General features: G+C 41.4%; 1 long non-coding RNA gene across 1 annotated transcript in view; it reads right to left on the reverse strand.

Annotated features, from left to right (window-relative positions):
• Window positions 1-18,156, reverse strand: part of LOC147578558 (uncharacterized) — a 60,861-nt gene extending 42,705 nt beyond the window's left edge. The window contains exons 1-4 of the long non-coding RNA XR_015255338.1: window positions 17,618-18,156; window positions 14,531-14,621; window positions 13,781-13,859; window positions 12,346-12,479 (exon numbers count right to left, since the gene is read on the reverse strand). This is a non-coding gene — a long non-coding RNA (uncharacterized LOC147578558). The remainder of the gene's footprint in view (window positions 1-12,345; window positions 12,480-13,780; window positions 13,860-14,530; window positions 14,622-17,617) is intronic.
• Between the last annotated feature and the right edge of the window lie 680 nt (window positions 18,157-18,836).

Genomic DNA, 18,836 nt, shown 5'->3' on the forward strand with positions numbered 1-18,836 from the left:
AGTGTCCTGCAGAGTCCCCCTCCAAGGAGCCAGCTGTGTAAATCAGACAGAAGCACATGAGGAACTTATAGGAAATCTACTCAAATGCCTCCTAGTCACCACCCAGTCGCCTCAATAACACATAACCCACATCCTTACCATTGTCCGCCTTTACAACACCCACTCTTCAGATTAGTATCCTAATAGTCTATGTGCAGAATATTTGTCCCAGACAATAGATCATTCACAGTGGAACACATTTTTAATCTATTTACCTAATAAGCCTGTGTCATTTCAAACTTACAAATACATGGAAGAGAAACATTTGATAAAGCCCTCCCCCACCCAGTCTCAACAATTTTACTGGACTGCAGGGATGCCTTACAACCTGAATTGTGCTCTGCTTCCTACAACTCACTGAACAAACTTGCAGGCTTTCATCAGCCACACCAAAAAACAAAGCTGAGCTGAGTTTGTTTTTGCTGCTTGCAGATTTGACTACATATTATTTTTATTGTTAGCATTATTATATTGCAGTTTTATAGCCTCTTTTTTCTGAGGAGTAGAAAGAATTTCATCTTCTCCCTTCAAGATCACTTTTCATTTCCCAGAGTATGGAAGAGAAATTGAAGATAAGGAGAAGAAAAATCAGCCACAATAAAAAGAAACGAAAAGGAAAATGGAGAGAATGTAATATTTGGAACAAGTCCTTTCTACCAAGTATCGATGGATTCCCACACTCTGAGAAATGCATTTAAAGCCAACTCTTATTTGGGCACTAATAAATAATTATTTACGTTAATTTAGTTCTTTTATTCAAAGCAGTTTTATATTATAACTGTAATTGGAATAGCTAACATATATTGATACGTGCTATGTGCTAGGCATTGCTCTAAGTGTTTCACATGTAGTGACTCAATCTTCACAGCAACCCTATGAGGTAGATATTATGTAATTATCCTCATTTTATAGATGAGAAAACCAAGGCACTGAGAGGTTGAGTAACTTTCCCTCCATCACTTGCCACTAAGAAATGGTGGAGCTGGGATTTCTCTTTCTCGTTACCACTATACCTTAAGGTAGATAGCAGTATCCCCTCCTTACAGGCGAGGCTCAGAGGCCAGGCGATGAGCCCAAGGCTGCAAATAATAGAAGATCTGGGGTAGAAGAACCACAATTGGGACCGGGTCTCTTCACCCAAAATCTGGTGATTTTACTCCAAGAAAGTGCATTATCTTAGAGAACAACATACGTTGCTGTGCTCTTGTCTAAGCCTTTAAAAAAATGTGCAGGGCATGCATAATTGGTGAGAACCGAGAGCAGTAGCACAGTGCCAGACACAAGGAAGAAACAGAACCGTCAGTTTCCCAGAACGTCCTATTTACCGTCATCTTGTTTTACAGAACAGAAGCCAGAAACGGCTTCTGTTTCTCTAAGATGGACTCCAAGGCACCAGCCTCACATGAACAGCTATGACAGAACCTCCCGCTGTCTCTCCAGCTCTGCCAGAGAAGGCTGAATTCAGGGAGAACTGTAGAGATGGTGGAGCCAGAGGGAAACCGGATGAGACTATTGAGTAAATGATCTCACCACCCCAGCCTGGACCACCTGCTTTCACCAAGAAATCCCCATTCTTGTCAAAGTCAGGCCACACTGGCATAGAAAAGCACCCCCTGCACCCCTAAAGCTCCGGTGAGCTATGAGACCATAAACAAATCATTTCATCTGAGTTTCAGGAACATTATTAGTAAAAATAACACAAAATAAAAATAAAAGCTTATTGTCAGATAAATTCACCTAATTTCTCATTATCTTACATTTGTGATTCTAAAAAATGACACCCTGCATTATAAGTGGAAAATCTGAGGTAAAGGCTAAAAGATTTACTTAGGGCCACACAAATCCCAGGACCAAGTTTGCTAAATTTCCAGATATTTTCTAGATCCAACCATGCAAGTTTGTATTAATTATCTTCTTGCTACTTATCAGATATTTTTTAAAAAAGAATTTGCATAATGATATTTATTCCAAGTTAGCTATAAATTGTTTTTCTAACAAATGTTGTGCACTGAAATATTATACTTCCTGGATTTTTTTTGACCATGTTAATGGTTCTACAGGTAAGGTTAATGAGATAATTAGTATTATATCGTAAATCCACCCTGCATAAAGATTGCTTCCTTTTACAGTTCTAATTCCAAAACAATTAATGTCCTAATCTTCTTATAAAGTAGTTCAAATTTGAAATGATTTGAACTAATGCAATTATTGTAATCAATATAAGTATTGAGATGCTATAATAATAAAATATTTTAAAAGTGCCAGTAATTATACAAAATTCTGTGTGTGTGTGTGTGTGTGTGTGTGTGTGTGTGTGTGTGTGTGTGAAAAGACAGACAGAGATAGAGATAGAGACAGAGAGAGGACGAGAATAAATATGTCAGGGTTTCCATAAAGAGAGTCGCTTTGTAGTACATGAGACATTTACAAAATCCGTGCCGATTTATGAGTCAGCCATTTTTGTTTCTGCTGTGTTCAACATCTTGCATTTTGGTCATGTTGGATTGCCTACCACTAATACACTGACTTTATCTGGTTCCATTACTACTGGGTCCTTCCTAAAGAAAGGTTTTATCAGTGTTAAGGAAAGGGAATTAGGGGTGCCTGGGTGGCTCAGTCAGTTGAGCATCTGGTTCTTGGTTTTCACTCAGGTCATGATCTCACAGTTCATGAGTTCAAGCCCAGTGTCAGGCTCTGCACTGATGGTGCAAGGCCTGCTTAGGATTCTCTCTTCCTCTCTCTCTGCCCCACCCCACTTGTGCTCTCTCTTTCAAAATAAATAAGCTTAAAAATTTTTGTTTAAAGAAAGAAAAGGAATCTATTCCATAGGTTAAAAATTCTGCATCTATGGCACACAAAGCTTTTCATAAATAAGACTTTTTATTCTGTTAAATACATATTTTTTCTAATATTCTATTATTAGAGGCACCTTACAGGAGCTTAAATAGGAGAAAGAAATAGTTTGCTGAATGATAGCAAAATGAAATGAACATTTGTCCACATATACATGCAGTTGCTTTCTATTCAGCTATCCTGAAATAGAAATTTACACAAAATGTTGATCCAACAATAAGCCACTATTACTGATGATACTCACACCTAATATTCTTTTTTTAAGTTTATTTACTTATTTTGAAAGAGAGAGAGCCAGTGCATGTGTGCACGCACACACACACACACACACATACACACACACACACACAATCAGGGAGAGGCAGAGAAAGTAAGAGAGAGAATCTCAAGCAGGCTCCATGCAATCAGCACAGAGTCCAACTCAGGGCTCTAACTGTGAGATCATGACCTGAGCCAAAATCAAGAGTTGGACGCTTAACTGACTGAACCAATGAGGCACTCCTAACACCTAATATTCTTATTCATTACCCACAAAATACCTTGAAGCTGAGAGGTTTGATCATATCTGTGCTCCACACTAGTGGTCACCGAACTACGGCCCCCCACCAAATCTGACATGATGCTGATTTTTCCAAATAATGTTTTATTGGAACACGGTCACGTCCATTCAGTTACATATTACCTGTAGCTGTTTTCATGCTACAGTGGCAGAAATGAGTAGTTGTAACATTGATAGAGTGACCCACAAAACTGAATACTTACAGAACAAAAGATATGTTGACCCCTTTTCTACACAACAAATACGTTCAATGTTTCTTCCACCAATAATATTCAAGTAATAAATAAGCTAAATGTGTTTTGCTATATCTGCTTTCCTCTGCACCCATTCATTCAACATTTATTTAGTTCCTACTATAAGCCACACACAGTGACCTCTTTGTATGAGATCTCTAATGTACATACACTAAAACTCGGTGAGAGTTCTCTTAGCCACAATATTTAAAGAAGAAATGCTCTCATTCCAAAGTGAATTTTCAATGCTTTATAGCCATTAATATTTGCTTCCTGATCATCCCTTGCCTGAGTTTAAAGTTTGGAACTAAATAACTAGATGAAGATTGTATCTCTTCTGGGTTTAGTAGCACATGCCTCACAGAAGAGGCATGTGCCTGTGTCTGACCAGCTCATCCCAGCCTCCACTTGACCTTCTCCCACCCAACCCTGAGAAACCTTTCACTGAGCACAAGTTGAAAAGTACTGCTCTAGGGGAACCTGGGTGGCTCAGCTGGTTAAGCATCTGACTCTTGATTCTGGCTCAGGTCATGATCTCGTGGGTTGTCGGATCGAGCTCCGTGTCCAGCTCTGTGCTGACAGTGCAGAGCCTTCTTGGGATTCTCTCTTTCCGTCTCTCTCTCTGCCCCTGCCCTGCTCACACTCTCTCTCTAAAAATAAACAAACAAACTTTTAAAAAAAGCACTGCTCTAGTCCATTCCTTTATGTCTATAAATCAAATAAACTACAGACCAATAGGGATCTATGCCTATTTTTAAAGGTCTTTAAACCAAAAAAAACTCCATAGTCTTCTAAAAGTAGCTCATTTCAACGTCCACCAATTTCTCCAATGAGAAAGCCCTTTCCCTTGTCTTGTTCTGTTTAAATTCACTCACTTCTACCTATCTTCAGGGAGCTGACAAGTACTTTGTAGTATTCTCAACTCTGAATAACATGCTTCTGTGATTAGCAAGTGTAGGGAGGTTAAATCTTTTGGTTTCTTTGAGCTAATTAAAGAAACACTTCCATAATGAACAAATGTGCTATAAGAATTCTTCTCATACTGGGGAATTCTGCTCATTATCACAAATTAATTCCCACATTAAAGTTCCTCAGAAAAGTCCTTTGAATGTCCTTTTAAAGATACTGAAGGTGTAGTGGTCTAACGAGAAGCTGTTCCATACAGATGACCATACAGGTGACAGTTGGTTTCTTGTTGCCCACTTGTTGTTTACTACTCAGTTTGCCGGTCCCTTGGAAATACAAACACTCCTAGAGACCCAAGAAATCAAGGGAACAGAGCCTGGCTCTTTGAAGCTGCTAGACTTGGTTGAACCACTGTGTCCCAGATAAATTCACAAACCCCAGCCACTTACTACACAGCATGAAGACAGGTGAAAGAAAATAAGTAGATCAATGTAAACTCATCATTGTTTCCGGGAAAGAAACACAACTTACGCTTTGCTTGTCTTTATACATAAAACAGGGCCTTCCATTTAAATTTCAGCAATAGGGGCTCAGTCAGTTAAGTGTCTGACCTCGGCTCAGGTCATGGTCTCACGGTTCGTGAGTTTGAGCCCCGCGTTGGGCTCTGTGCTGGAAGCTCAGAGCTTGAAGCCTGCTTTGGATTCTGTGTCTCCTTCTCTCTCTGCCTTTCTCTCTCTCTCTCTCTCTCAAAAATAAATAAACACTAAATTTTTTTTTTAATTTCAGCAATAATTACAATGAGAGACTCCACTGTGTCACCATGTTTACAGAGTCAAATTGCTAATTAGAGAAACAGTAAAATAATTTATAATACAATTAGACCCAGATACTATTCCTTCTGCTATAGTCACCAAAAAACTAACCTGGGTTAAGCACTGGCCTAGACATGTAATGATTTTGAGTGAATGACCGTGGCTATTTACAATGCACCAGAATTACAGAAATGTTCTGAATTTGATCTGAAGTTCTTGGGGGGCGCCTGGGTGGCGCAGTCGGTTAAGCGTCCGACTTCAGCCAGGTCACGATCTCGCAGTCCTGTGAGTTCGAGCCCCGCGTCGGGCTCTGGGCTGATGGCTCAGAGCCTGGAGCCTGTTTCCGATTCTGTGTCTCCCTCTCTCTCTGCCCCTCGCCCGTTCATGCTCTGTCTCTCTCTGTCCGAAAAATAAATAAACGTTGAAAAAAAAAAAAAAAAAAAAAAAAAAATGAAGTTCTTGGAAAATAGAATACTCTTAAAATAGCACAATTCAGAAAAGTAAGCCCAGGAGCAACAGAATTGGAACCTACTCAGTAAATACTGTTGGGCTCTGAGAGAGTGGCACCAAGCCACTGGGCCTCACAGCAAGTTTTCTACTCCAAATGGCAAGCCCTTTTAAAGCTATACATCTACTTCAATCCATTCATCCATCAGCAATAAAACTGTTTTGATGGGATTGATTTAATACTTGAGAGAGTCCTGAATTTGATAAATGCATGACAGCTGCTTATTTTGGCCTCTTTTGCAAAGCTGTAGCTAGCATTGTTTGGCCTTTTTTGCATAGCTGTAGCTAGCTCTAGATAGAAAGTCCATTTTTTCCCTTTGTTTCATTTACCAGAATATATTCAGGGTAACTGTAACAAAGAGCAGAAAAGAAATGGTTCCTAGAGTCTTTTTAGCACAGAGGTTGGGTACCATGCTGGAAACGGGCAGGGTGGCTGGACCCGGTGCTTAGAGCATAGTCTCTTTATAGAATAAGGAATAACATACCAATGTCACCATCCACAGACAGATCCTCCCTTCGTTCTCTTCAACCACCTTCAAGTCATGAGAAGTCTCTTACCTTGTTTCTTCCAGCTACCATGGCTATCATTTTTGGATGACCCTCCCAGGCTACAGGAATGTTTTTGAGTTTCCTCAAGATGGCAAAGGCCTCTCACCCATCCCTAACTGACTGTTCATTCCCAACCACTTACTTGACATTTCCTCCAGTCACAAACACCCAGGATGTTGTGTTTCTTTGCAGCAAGTCCAGAACTATCCCTTGGTGGCTTTATATCATCAATTAGAGATTAAACATATTCTTTAGATTAAGTGGCACAAAGTAAACACAGGCATTGATGAATACCCTCCACTCAAGTTAGGGAGGTGGAGGGTTCGTTGCTGACCACAGATGCAGTGTGGTGAGCTAATGCTCCTTAGCTGAGAAGGTACAGTATAGTTTGCCCTGGTAGCTTTCATTGACTAAAAGCACATAATCATACAATCATACTTGGATAAGGAGAAAATATACATTAACAGTATACTGTAAAAGACTACTATATGTACACATTTATACTTTTATATTTATTATACATTTTTATTTGGTTCTATAAACTTCAGGAAAATATTTTCAGAAACACATACTATTATACCAAATCAAGGTGATGTAAAATATGATATGCGTATTCTCCCTGGAAAATGCTTCAGATTTTTGAGAAAGACAGTCTAACTCTTCAGCTCTGCCTCTTAAATCTTCATTCCAAATTCAAGGGCAGTTTCAGAGGTCAGTTTTTGCATCAGCAAAGCTCTTACTCTGCCTGTGTTATTTCAGTGGGAAGCCTCGGGAAGACAGCTCTCCTTCACAGCTCAGGGGAGGTGGGTTCATGCCATTGGTGACACAGGCTCACTAAGACAAGGGAGGGCAGGGGGCAGGAGAAATAGTTGGATGGAAGAAGACAGACTGGGGGCTAGACTAGGCTGGGGGTGGGGGGCGGGGAGGCATGCAACGGAGGAGCGGGTGCAGTGGTCTCAGCCCTTATGATGAGGGCACTGAGATGGGTGTGAGGCTGTCTGATCTGATCTGCAGGGCAGGGAACCTCTAGAGAAGCAGATGGCAATCGAGTGTTAGGGGTCTGAGGGCTTCAGCGGCAGCTGTAGGAGATCTGTCTGTACAGTTCTGCACAAGCAGCCAACACCCCGGGGGAGGGACTGCACACAGGTCAGGCAAGCAGTCTTTGGTTTACAGAAGAGCAACTAGGCAGCTAGCCCCTGGACTGACAGAGACGGTGGAGGCAGATAACCCTGTGGCTAGGGGAACCACATCTAGGGCTCCCAGGGCTCAGGTGATGGATAGTCGTGGTCCTGGAAGAAAAGAGATGCATGCAAGAAAGGGAAATGGAGAGTTTCATGAAGAGAGTATTTTCAACGGAGGGGACGGGGTTAAAGAAAACTGACCTGGGACCCACTGTGCTGCCAAGTGAGGCTGAGGGAGGAGTTAACACTGGGCCTGCTGGGTCAAGGGCAAGGGGCCTGTGGGAATTGTCTCTCAGGGGGTTTTGACATAGAGAGCTGTCGGGGTGGCTATAAGAGAGGGCCACCAAACAGAAGGTGCGCCCCCTGAAGGAGGAGCAGAGCCACTGCCAACGCAGGCCGGGCAGGGAGTGAGCCCAGGCGCACACAGACACATCCTTGTCTTCTGTTCCGTGGCCAGATGCAGCAGAGGGGATGGGAGGGGATACACTAGACAGCCCTCAGAGCACAGCTCAGGACGCACACGCGTGGCGAATGAATTTGCTGGGACAAACTGAGAACATACAAGCACACCCTAGGAGAGAAGGACACAGAAGCCCAGAAGTCGCACTTTGCACTCCTCAATGTGAGTCCGTGGAGATACACCTGCTTCCGGTGGGAGGGAGTTTCTTAATAATCTAGATTATATTCTTTCCCCTCCCCCACCCTCCAGTTGGACCCAGGTACTGGAGCTGGTCTGAACTCACAGGTGGGAATCATCACTGCATTTATAGTGAAGCAGAGGAGACGGAGGCAGGGAAAGTAGGAGAGGGGTGACCAGCCAATACAGCTCTCAGTACCCGACAAATCTCAAAAGTATGTCCATTCTAATACTTGTACTTGATTCTCAGGGCACCTTTTAGCGGGTCAGGTCAGCATTTTCACGTTTTAAGCACCATTCAGAAAGCTGAGGAAATTTAGACTGCCCAATGAGCTGCACCAACTCCCCCACTTGCAGCATATTGCCCACATGAATCACAAAGAAATTTGGTTAGAAGAAAATCTACTACCATTAGAAGAAATTTCTGTTCAAAGGGGCCTGGGGAAGTCTCCTTCACCAGCACAGAGCACACCTCAGCACCTCCCTCCCCGTGGGCTGGAGCCGTTCTCACTGGGGGGTCAGGTGCCACTGACTTCAGCAGGTGTTACTGCTCTAGACTGTTTCCTCCTGCTGCCCTTCCCTAGTCACCACTGATGCTGGAGAAGAGAACATGTAAACAGCTAGTGCTGGCCACAGCCAAGGCTACTGCCACTTCCCTGGTCTCTTTCTTTTAAAGCTCCCCCAGCCAATGGGTTCCCTTCCAGCTCCCCCAGTTGCAAAAGTTGCTTGCCTGCTTGCTTAATTAGGCTTATTTAGCTTCTAGGCTGTAGAAGTTCAGACCACAGTAAGGGATTCAAGGCTGCCACTCCCCCAGCACAATCAGCAGGGGAGCCCCCAGCACCTCAGCTCTCTCCTGCCTTCCTTCTCTACCAGGTACACCTAGAGAGCTGCAAAGAGCCTCTGTCTTCTCTCTTGTTTGATATCGCAGTCCTGGTGCTAAATATCCATCTCTGCTTTTCCCTTCACTACCTTTACCCACTAGGGTTCTTCAGTAAACGTAAGTGTCATGAATGCTTTGCAAAGGTGACATGATGTCAAAAGATATTAAATTGGTGGCAGCAGTCACATCTGTGCTCATAGTCTCACTTTGTCTCATGCTACACAGCTTGATAGGCTCATAAGAGAATCTGGGACCTTCCAAAAGCAGTTTCTGGAATAGCAACACAAATTGTTACCATTATAATAAAAAGTCAGTATTTATTGAGACTAACTAGGTCCCATACATTAAACTGTGTGGTTTATACATTTATCTTTAACCTCCACAGCAGCCCAAAGTACTATGTATTGTTATCTTCATTTGAGAAATTAGGTTAGAGTGTTTAGATAAATATCCACCAAGATTAACAGCTAGTAAATTGTAAATACAGGATTTGAATTTGGGTGTCCTGGACAGGGTAATCTTAGTTCCTGAAATGCCTCCTGACCCATTATGGGCCTCTGCTGTAAGGGAGGACCAATGCGTCTTACTATGCAGAGGAACAGGAATATATTCATTTAAAACAATAATAATGTCCTGAAACTAATGTAACATTTGTGTCAACTCTACCTCAGTAAACAGATAAAGAACAATTCCAAATAATGGAATTCATAGCATCATGAATGTGAAAATAAAATGTCTCAGTAAACAAGGCATGTGGGTCTGAGTTTTCACCTCATTCATATCTGTGTATTCTCAGACGCATTTCTCAGATGCATTATTCTCTTGGAATACTACATAATTTACATATTTGCCTTTCACAGCACTTCTGGAACTATTTAAAGTTCAGAAAAATTATTCATCTCACAGCCTCATTGGTACATTAATTATTATAAAAATTATTAATTCAGTATTTGTGTTTAAGTTGGAAAAGTCCTTTCCCTAAAGCGCCATTTCCAGTTTCTGCTTTTTTTAAAAGTTTATTTATTTATTTTGAGGTGGGGGAAGGGGCAGAGAGACAAGGAGAGAAAGAATCTCAAGCAGGCTCAGCACTGTCAGCGTAGAGCCCAACATGGGGCTCGAATTCATGAACCTGGACCATGAGATCATGATCTGAGCAGAAATCAAGAGTTGGATGCTTAACCAACTGAGCCACCCAGATGCCCCTCCAGTTTCTGATCTTAAGCGTGTCCAACAGAGCTCATGGCTGCTGTCCACATGGGCCCTCCAAGATGTCATGACACGTCTTCCTAGCTTTCTAACACCCCACTGTGATGCACACTCTTTGCCTTCTCAGATCCATAGACATCAGCAGCAGCCCTTGACCAACTCAACTGTAGTATGACCTCTTTTTTGAAGACGTTTTTCTAAATGACTACAACTCCATCCCTTTAATGCTCAACAGAATATCTTTCCTGCCTTTCCTCTCCAGTCAATGCAGAGAGTACCCCTGACATTATACTCTATTACTATTCACTGCTTACTCTGATGTTACGTACCATTTGCTTATTTTTCTGTACCCATTAGCATTTTATTAGTTTGTCCCTAATTATGATAATTTAATGGACTAAACATGGAAAGACAAGCAACACCACAGGAGTATAGAAGATGTAAAGAAGGTGGCGAGGGGTGTCGAGCAGAGGGAGGTACTTGGGGAGTTATAATAACAGTTGTTGACTCAGGCCACCCAGTGCCCTAGAGGCTGACTCCAAAATTGGTTTACATACTGTATAGCAACACAGCCCATGCCCACACCCTCCCTCATTTAAAGGCTCAGCCTTCCAGAGACTCCAGCCCAAGGTTCTGTATTACAGAGCTATGCTTGGAAAAGGTAGCCTGGCCTGGCAGGTCGTGATGAAAGCAAGGTAGAGCAGCCAGTGTCGATGTCCTTTACACTGATGACTTTGACCAGAGGAGTCAACAGGAACATCAGCAGAGACCAGCAATTCCCTCGGGAAGCCAGGCAATGCCCAGTCTCTCTTCCCCCAGCCAAGACGGTCTGAGTCCAGAGCTTACAAACTAAGTGCCACACAGGCAGAGCAGGTGATGTAAATGAGTGAGGTGATCTGGAGTGTGACAATCAGGAGTACACCTGCAAACTGTAGTGTTCCTTCCCAGCAGAAAGAGCCAGCCACTTCTCAGTTTACCCCACTTATTACCACATAGGATTGTGGTCTGTGTTGCCAGCTCCTCTGATTTTCCCAGAGAACTCAAAAACCCAGATTTTCATGTGAAGTCTGCCAGTTTTGAAATGTTATTGGCAATCTTTACCTATTTTTAAACTACATGTGCCCTTGACACGCAGGTGTGACCTAAAGACTGACAGTTTGCAACCCCTGCGTGGTGCCCAAAAATCAAGGTCAGCTTCTTCTTTCTTTACATGCTCTTACTGCTTTTTCTCTGCCTTCTCCTCTTCTGTGCTGGCTCACATCATCCTAATCCTTCCATCCAAACCCTTGCTCCCTTCGCTAATGCTGTCCTTTTAGCAAAATTCCACTTCATGATTATATAAAAAGACCCAACCCCTCGGATCAAACACAGCAATTTATGGAAAATCAAAATGAGTAAAAATTTTTAAACCTGGCATTAAAAACCACCTAGTAGACTCCTCTGTCTCCTGAAGCCACTTTAGATGTATTAATATTTCAAAGGTTCATACTTGAATTTATTTTTTATTCCTATTTGATATTGCCTCATACATATGTGGTCTTTTTCTCTTTAAATTCTTGAGGTGAAAGGGTTGCTTCAGCTTCTCCTGTTCAACCACTTCCCAGAGGCCCCCCAGTTCCTCTCCACAAACGTAAACATGCTAACATTCCAGTCCTCTCTCTTTGGAGTCAGCTGACAGTGGTTCCAGAAGCCCCTTTGGACTTTCTGGGGGTTCTAACCTGTCTGAGGAACCATGACTGTGACTGGAAGCTCTCTGAGGGAATTCTGCAGATATTTACCTAGCACCTCAGCAATGAAACTCTATGCCAACACTGAGAGGTGTTTTCATCCCACATTTCCTGGATTCGTCCTGAGTTCTGGCCATTTCACAGAAAGAAGATGTCAAAAACAGGGCCAATCTTGCATCAAGAGAGAGTAGGTGATCACTTATATGCTGAAGATTTAGTAAAAAAAAAAAACAATTAAAATGAAAAACTTCCCTACCTGTTCACGATGGCTAAAACCTCAGGCCAAGTTTTTCATTCCACCATGGAAGTGCGGGAGACTGTTCCCCAGGGAAAAGCATCGGCAAACATCAGTCCATCCTGAGGGGTAGATACCAGGTGTCAGGCATTTTCCTGAAAAAGCAAGAGGCAAGTGAGGAAAGATAGGGGCCATGAAGTCAGTGGGAGTCCCCACAAGGAAGGGACGAGGAACCTGAGAAGAGAGACTGGGCGGCCACTGCACAATTTTGCCTGGATTTCTTTCCTACTGTCCTCTTACTTCACTCCTCCAGCAACCCTGGAGCATACTCTGGACCTTTGCCTGCCCATTGGGGACAATTTGGGGAAATACTTTAATACTTCCTCCAGTCCCTAAGGCAAGATCAAAACCCTAACCCACCTTTCAGCCCCACGACCCCCACACCACCATTCAGGCCGCGGACACAGACAACGCAGGAGACAGATGAAATCTGCTGGAGTGTTCTGCTGCTAATTCCTGAGGCAAGCCCTTTCTTGCGGAGGAATTTCACTTTCCTGGTCCAACAGAGATACAACCCAGAGGGCAAACTCCCATGGTGGGTATAATTCTTTGGGTGAAATGTTTAGAAGAGTCCTGCCAACACAAAGCAGCAATTTCCATGCAAATTCATGCCTATGGGGGAAAATGCAATTGGCCCAACAACCACACTGATGGGACCTCCCATTCCCACTCCAGTGGGGTGTAGAGGCACGGCTTGAAGGAAGAGATCTATCTGTTCAGCTTTTCTCCCTCTGAGCGTGCCAAACATAAACGACTCCTGTGTTTTGAAGGGGTGTTACTCCCCACTGCTGCTCAATGACAAGGACTGCGTGGAAATGGGAAGTCAAGTTCCCCCTCCTTCTCAGCGGGATCACAAGAACAAAGGCAGTGTTTTGTTGTTTTTTTTAAGAAAGAAAGAAAGAGTCAGGGCATTCATGTTTTGTGAAACCAAAAAGGCTGGTTTACCATGTGGAGTTTACAGAGAAAAATAATCACCATCACCATCATCATCATCATCATCATCATCATCATCATTCACTAACTTTGGTTAATTGGAGGGGACGACAGTGCTTGAACCCACCCATATGGATTCTGATAGGCACGCTGGGGCAGTGGCAGATGTAGTGGTGGAAAGAGTTCAGGATCAGTAGATTGTTCTGGTCTCCACCACTAATATCAAGACGAACTGGGGGCAAATTGCAATAAGTGTGATGGAGCTGAACTAGTTCAGGGGTGTTTAAGTTGAGGTACAGGTACACTTGCCCTGGTGCATGAAGACTTTCCAAAGGAAGCGATAACTTTGGGGAATCAACTGCTAAATCTTCAGTCCTCTTTTCTGAAATTAATTTGTCTAAGATCATGCCACAAGGACTTTTTCCCCCAGTAGTTCTCTTTCTACTTTGCAAGGAAAGCATACCCTTCGCCCACCACGGTCCTACTCAGGTGCGTTGTCCTGGGGTGTCAGAACATCCATGGCTTCCTTCTGAGGGACAGTCCTTTGAGAGAAAGGCAAGAGAGATTCAGAAACATATTGAAAGCAGGAGAAAAACTCATTGTGAGCCTCTTTTGTTCCTTCTTCCTTCCCCTCACTTCCTTCTTTTCTTCCTCCACTCTTTTTTTTTTTTTTAACTTTATATGTTCTATAGTTTATTTGGCATGTAATGAGTGTGAGATGCTCTTCCTTCACTTCTTAAGAGTCAGAATTCAGGAGCAAGAAGATTTCAAAGGGTTGCATGCTAACACCCTTCTTTGAATTAAAAAATGAAGTGATTTTTTTTCTGACATAAAGCAAGTCCAATTTGGCAGAACAGTTTGACAATAAGGACTAGCTTTGCCAATTAATTTATGTGATGGACACTCTCCATAAAGTTAATGAGCTAAATCTGCAGCTCCAAAGTTTTGATGAAAATATATTTTAATCACAGATATGATATTCAGGACATTATCTAATACGTACTTTCCAACTACTTAAATTTATGATAAAAAATTTTAGATGTCAACTCAAAAAGAACCTTGCAGAATTCTTTCATGGAGTATATGAGCAAAAAAATAAGACTGATGCCACTAGTCAAGCTGGTTCTTTCCAGGTCAGAGTGCTCGTGAATTTTCTTGGTATCTTCTCTTTCCCCCTCTCTCTGCACCCAGTTCCATACCTCACTCTCCCTACCTTGCTTTACTGCCTTCTCAGTCATAGCATTTGAGAGTCCTTGGTCACTAGTGTTCAGTATCCTTTTCAGCCCCCACAAATTAAAACACACCTGAAAAAAAAACAGAAAAGAAGAGGGAGAAACTGTGGGAGCCAGGCATAAAGTCCCCAAAATATTTCCTAAATAATTCGACCATCTTACAGATGAGGGGACCAGGAAGAACAGACTGGATATCTCAACTGTTTCATAAAAATATAATGAACTCATTCTGTTCCCCATCTCCCCGTTGGACTAATTTAATATTTCCTTCCCACTCAAAAGAGATAGATATGATATTCAAGGCCAAACAAAGTAGCAACTTTTCTTTTTAGTCTCTTTTTTTTTTAATTTTAGTACAGTTGACATTTAATATTAGTTTTAGGCGTACAACATAGTGGTTCAACATTTACAGACATTACAAAATGATAGCCATAGTCTAGTCACCATTTGTGGCCATACAAAATTCTTACAATATCATTCACTATATTTCTTATGTTGTACTTGTCATCCCCATGACTTATTTATTTTATAACTGGAAGTTTGTACCTCTTAATCCCCTTCACCTATTTTCCCATTCCCTCATCCCCTCCCCCTCTGGAAACCACCCATTTATTCTCTGTATTTATGAGTCTGTTTCTGGTTTTTGTTATTTGTTTGCTTTGTTTTTTAGATTCCACATATAAATGAAATCATGCAGTATTTGTCTTTGTCTGACTTATTTCACTTAACATAGCACGCTCTAGGTCCGTTCATGTTATCCTAAATTGCAAGATTTTCTTATTTTTAATGGCTATGTAATATTCCATCATGTAAATACACCACATCTTTATCCAGTCATTCATCAATGGACATCTAGGTTGCTTTCATATCTTGACTATCATGAATAATGCTGCAATGAACACAGGGGTGCATATGTCTTTTCAAATAGTGTTTTCAGTTTCTTCGAGGAAACACCCAGAAGTGGAATTACTGGATCATATGGTACTACTATTTTTAGGTTTTTGAGGAAGTTCCTCACTGTTTTCCAGAATGCAACCTTTCTTTTTAACTTTGTTTGTAATGCATTCCAGTGACACATTTCTCTCTTTTTTTTTTTTTGTCCACAGTGACCACTGTTGGATGTAAAGATAAGAAGAAAAAGTACTTAGATGTATAGATAAAGATAGATACATGTAGAGGCAGAGGTAGAGATATCTCCAATTCCCTTTGCTTTCTTTATAGAAGGCTGGAATGATGAGAATGTCTATTGTTATCAACAAACCTCAGAAAAGGAGATAAACTCCTGATGGCTCTGATTAGCTACACTAGCCAGTTGGCTTTTGCTCTAGACAAAATTTAAAAAATTTTCATCCCATGCCCTTTTGGTCATCTGGTGAATCCTTCTTTTTTTTTTTTCCCCAGTGTGGCTGTATACTTTTTTGTTCATTGTGGTAACACTTAACATGAGATGTACCTTTTAACAAAATTGTTTACGTGTACAATACACTTAAAAAGAACATTTGTATTGCATTATACACTTAAAAAGAACATGTAACATAAGGTCTACCCTCTTAGTGAATTTTGATGTATGATGTATGTACAGGACTGTTAGCTATAGGCACTATGCTGTGCAGTAGATCTCAAGGACTTCTTCATCTTGCATAACCAAAACTTTGTGCCTCTTGATCACCATCTCCCATTTCCATCTCCTCCACTGCCAGCCTCTGTTACCCAACATTCTACCCTCTGCTTCTGTAACCCTATTTCAGATTCCTCATGTAAGTGAGATCATATAGTATTTGTCTTTCTGTTTCTGGCTTATTTCACTTAGCATAATGCCCACCCAATCCACCCATCCATTCAATTCAAATGGCAGGATTTTCTTCTTTTTTAAGGCTGAATAATATTCTGTTGCATAAATATACCACATTTTCTTTATCCATTCATCCACCAATAGACATTTTGGTTATTTCCATATCTTGGCTATTGTGTATAGTACTGCAATTAACATGGGAGTGCAAATATCTCTTTAGGATCCCCATTTCAATTCTTTGGGAGGTGATTACATAGACCTCTTCTCAGAATACATAAAACAAATGAGTAACATTGCAAAAGCAGATAAATATCTTAAAAGACTGTTATCAAAATATTTTTAAAAGCAATTTTGTGACATAGTAATATATGTGCTTTTTAACAAATGTATTAAATAGCAGGATAAGCATATTATCCTGGAATAATATCTATCATAATTTTAAAGTAGTTATGGGGTGCATGGATGGATCAGTCAGCCAAACATCAGGCTCTTGATTTCGGCTCAGGTCATGATCTTGCAGTTCATGGGATTGAGACCTGTGTCGAGCTCTGCACTGATAGAGTGGAGCCTGCTTGGCTCTCTCTCTCTGCCCCTCCCCTGCTCACTCTCTCTCCCTCTCTTTCTAAAAATAAATAAATAAACACTTAAAAATATATAAAGTAGTAATTAGTGTAAATGATATTTTGAAATACCTGCAACAACTGTAATATGTTATAAAATATGTATAATTTGGTGATGATTCATAGATACTGCCAATATTGTTGGCGTTTGTTGGCTATATATATAATAAAAGAAAATGTTACATTTCAATTAGAGTTTAGTGTAAATAAAGACTTCTGTTTTTTTTCCCCATCCAAATTCATGGATACCCTGCTCTAAATAAACTGTGATTCAGGATATATTTTGAAGGCCTTCCTACCTTCCTTTTTCTCCCTCTTTACTATTCTGGTTGACTCTTCCCTCCCAGAGCACCTACCCTAGGGTAGTTTCGATTAGCTGATGTAATGGCTCATGAACAACAACCACCATTCATTGACTGTCTACCATTTTGCATACATTACTTGTATGCCTTATAACAATCGTCCAAGATATTTTATGAATGAAACAACTGAAGCTCAGAGAGGTTAAATAACTTTCCCAAGGCAGCAAAGCAGAAGATTTGGTATTTAAACTCAGGTCTATATGGCTTAAAGCTTCTTCTCATTTCCACTACTTACACTGTCTCCTTTGGACTTAGAAATTTTGCATCTTAATAGGGAGTATAAAAACCAAATACTTTCAAGAAATAGATTTGTAATGGAATTTCAGGCATGATCAGAGGTAGAGCTATTCAGAAATGAGAAGTCTTTAGATACTCTCTACATCTTGCAATACCAGTGACTCTTCTCACTCACGGCCCCATTTCTGCAGAGAGGTAAGGAACAGGGTCAAACGATAGAAATCTAACCCTAATCCCTGTAAGGGCTGCACAAGTTACAGAATGTGTGGGCAGACAGAATGCTTTAATACCTTTGAAAGAAAAAGAGAGATTATGAAAAAGATATTTTTAACCTGGCTGACATTGTCAGCAGAGTTCTAGATGCATTCTGGGTGTTTTGTTTTAATTACTCCAGACATAGTAAAGAAACTATGATCTCTCCCTTATAAAGGAAGAACTGCGTGCCAAAAATGATTAAGAAAACGACATGGGGGGCACCTGGGTGGCTCAGTCAGTTAAGTGCCGGACTTCGGCTCAGGTCATGATCTCACAGTTTGTGGGTTCAAGCCCCACATTGGGCTCTGTGCTGAAAACTCAGAGCCTGGAGCCTGCTTTGGTTTCTGTGTCTCCCTCTCTCTCTGCCCCTCTCCCACTTTCTCTCTCTCTCTCTCAAAAATAAATAAACATTAAAAAATTTAAAAAAAAAAAGAAAATGACATGGAGGGCTTTCCATATCTGTGCAACTTCACCGTGGCTTTCTGTTGTTACAAGTAGATTTCCCAAATCCTAAAAGGAAGAAAGTGTTGGGCAGAGGAAGGAGGGCGTCTGAAACACTTTCACAGACTAAGTTCGCAAACAACTTGAAGGCAGCGTCCTCGCATCAGACTATAAGCCTCCCACGGGAAGGGATCGCATCTTTGGCATGTCTATACTCCTGAGCAGCCAGAGCAGGGTCTGGAACAGAAGAGGCTCACAGTGATTGTTTAACTGAACTAGGGCAGTACCAGCCTGGGAACTTCCTGTGTAACCCTTCAGGGCATGCAGGCATTTCCCTGTCAGTAAAGGACACTCAGTGCTTCTAGCAGGTTGGTTTCCAGGCCATAAACATCTGGACAATGCTGTCTTATTAACCATTGAGATGATGCACCTCTTTATGTCTTCCTTTTATCCTTCTCTCCTACCATGCTTCTTTCTACTTTAAGGCAGAACTGGTAAGTATTATACCTACTACAACCTCTGGATGACAGATCTCATCTGACTTTTTACTAATATTTGTCAAGCTCAAACATATGGTATT

The sequence above is a fragment of the Puma concolor genome, chromosome C1, assembly GCF_028749965.1.
Source record: "Puma concolor isolate L17-30 chromosome C1, mPumCon1.1.hap2, whole genome shotgun sequence".
Classification (NCBI taxonomy): Eukaryota; Metazoa; Chordata; class Mammalia; order Carnivora; family Felidae; genus Puma; species Puma concolor.